Below are 2,758 nucleotides of genomic sequence, written 5' to 3'. Positions count from 1 at the left end.
TCGTCTTTTTTTTTTTTTTTTTTTTTCCTTTTTTTCGGGCAATTGATTTTTCCCGTGAATATTACAAAAATCAGTGAATTGACCTGTTTTCCGTTTCGTTATCAAAATGGCTCAAACGTGTATCTTAAGCATTTTTTTTTTTTTTCAGATCGGCATTTTTTTTTTTTTTCGTGCCCCTTTTTTTTTATCGCACTTGATTTTCCCCTTTAATATAAACAAAAATCAGAGCGAATTGAAACTGATTCCGTTTCGTTATGAAAATGGCGCAAACTTGTATCTTGAAAGCATTTTTTGGCTTTTTTTTCAAGGATCGTTCAGTTTTTTTTTCGTGCACCTTTTGTTCTCGCATTTGATTTACCCTTTAATATAAGAAAAATCAGTGAATTGAACTGTATTCCGTTTCGTTACTAAAATGGCTCAAACGTGTATCTTAAGCATTTTTGGCTTTTTTTCAGGATCGTCATTTTTTTTTTTTTTCGTGCACCTTTTTTCTCGCAATTGATTTTCCCTTTAATATAACAAAAATCATGAGATTGACTGTATTCCTTTCTTTATCAAAATGGTTCAAACGTGTATCTTAAGCATTTTTGTCTTTTTTTCAGGATCGTCATTTTTTTTTTTTGTGCACCTTTTTTCTCGCAATTGATTTTCCCTTTAATATAACAAAAATCAGTGAATTGAACTGTATTCCGTTTCGTTAATAAAATGTCCCAAACGTGTATCTTAAGCATTTTGGCTTTTTTTCAGGATCGTCATTTTTTTTTTTTTTCGTGTTCCTTTTTTCTTGCTTTTGATTTTTTCCCCTTATTATAACAAAATCAGTGAATGAACTGTATTCCGTTTCGTTATCAAAATGGCTCAAACGTGTATCTTAAGCATTTTTGTTTTTTTTTCAGGATCGTCATTTTTTTTTTACGTGCACCACTTTTTTCCTCTGCAATTGATTTTCCCCTTTAATTACAAAAATCATGAATTGAATGTATTCCGTTCGTTATCCAAAATGGCTCAAACGTGTATCTTAAGCATTTTTGGCTATTTTTTCAGATCGTCATTTTGTTATTTTTCGTGCACTCTTTTTTCCTCGCAATTGATTTTCCCTTTAATATAAAACAAAAACAGTTGAATTGAAACTGTATTCCGTTTCGTTATCAAAATGGCTACAAACGGTGTACTTAAGCATGTTTGGCTTTTTTTCAGAATCGTCTTTTTTTTTTTTTGTGCACCTTTTTTTTCGCAATTGATTTTCCCTATAATATAATAACAAAACTCAGTGAATTGAACTGTATGCCGTTTCGTTATCAAAATGCTCCCAAACGTGTATCTAAGCATTTTTGGCTTTTTTTCAGGATTCTCTTTTTTTTTTTTCGTGCATCTTTTTTCTCGCAATTGATTTTCCCTTTAATATAACAATAAATCATGAATTGAACTGGTATTCTCGTTTTCGTTATATCAAAATGGCTTCAAAACAGGGGGATCTTAAGCATTTTTGGGTTTTTTTTCAGGATCGGTCATTTTTTTTTTTCGTGCACCTTTTTTCTCCGCAATTGATTTTCCCTTTAATATAACAAAATATCAATCATGAATTGAAACTGTATTCCGTTGCGTTATCCCCACAATGGGGCAATCTAAATCGTGTAATCTTAAAACAGTTTATGGCTTTTTTTTATCCAGGATCGTCATTTTTTTTTTTTTTTTTTGTGCACCTTTTTTCTCTCGCAATTTGATTTTCTCCCTTTAAATATAACAAAAATCAGTGAATTGAACTGTATGCCCGTTTCGGTTATCAAAATGGCTCAAACGTGTATCTTAAGCATTTTTGGCTTTTTTTCAGGATCGTCACTTTTTTTTTTCGTGCCAACCTTTTTCTCAGCAATTGATTTTCCCTTTTAATATAACAATAATTAGTGAATTGAAACTGTAATTTCCGTTTCGTTACAAAATGGCTCAAAACGTGTATATTAAGCATTTTTGCTGTTTTTTTTCAGGATCGTCCATTTTTATTTTTTTTTCGTGCAACCTTTTTTCCTAACCGCAATTGATTTTTGTTTTTTGATTTCACCTTTAATATATACAAAAATCAGTGAAATTGAACTGTTTTCCGTTCCGTTATCAAAATGGCTCACCCGTGTTTCTTATGCCTTTTTGGCTTTTTTCAGGTTCGTCATTTTTTTTTTCTTGCACCTTTTTTCTCGCAATTGATTTTTTCCCTTTAATATAACAAAATCAGTGAATTAAACTGTATTCCGTTTAAAAAAAAAAAAAAAAAAAAAAAAAAAAAAAAAAAAAAAAAAAAAAAAAAAAAAAAAAAAAAAAAAAAAAAAAAAAAAAAAAAAAAAAAAAAAAAAAAAAAAAAAATATAAACAAAATCTGATGAATGTAGTTTGTTACAAATGCTACGTGTATTTAAGCTTTTTGGTTTTTTTTTAGGATGTCTTTTTTTTCTGCACCTTTTTCGCATTGATTTTCTAATATAAAAAATCTGATGAACGTATCGTTTCTTATAAATGCAATGTTTACATTTTGGCTTTTCAGGATGTATTTTTTTTTGATTTTTGCAATTATTTTCCTTTATATAAAAAAATCAGGAATTATGTTTCGTACAATGTAAGTATTTAAGATTTTGTTTTTAGTCGTCATTTTTTTTGACTTTTCGCAATTGATTTTCCTTATATAACAAAATCTGAATTGACTGTACCGTTTGTTATAATGGTCAAGTGTATTTAAGATTTTGGTTTTTTTTCAGGATGTCATTTTTTTT

General features: G+C 28.8%; 1 long non-coding RNA gene across 1 annotated transcript; it reads right to left on the bottom strand.

The window, feature by feature from the left end:
• Positions 1 to 388: 388 nt before the first annotated feature.
• On the bottom strand, positions 389 to 763 carry LOC147466365 (uncharacterized). The gene is made up of 2 exons (XR_015190905.1): positions 629 to 763; positions 389 to 484 (listed from the first exon to the last, which is right to left on the bottom strand). It is a non-coding gene; the product is annotated as an uncharacterized LOC147466365 (long non-coding RNA).
• Positions 764 to 2,758: the final 1,995 nt, after the last annotated feature.

This window comes from Penaeus japonicus, unplaced genomic scaffold, assembly GCF_977035675.1.
Source record: "Penaeus japonicus unplaced genomic scaffold, GWHDUDI00000001_assembly GWHDUDI00001506, whole genome shotgun sequence".
Taxonomy (NCBI): domain Eukaryota; kingdom Metazoa; phylum Arthropoda; class Malacostraca; order Decapoda; family Penaeidae; genus Penaeus; species Penaeus japonicus.
Note: the sequence above shows the minus strand (reverse complement) of the source record. Positions and strands in the feature narration are given on the sequence as shown.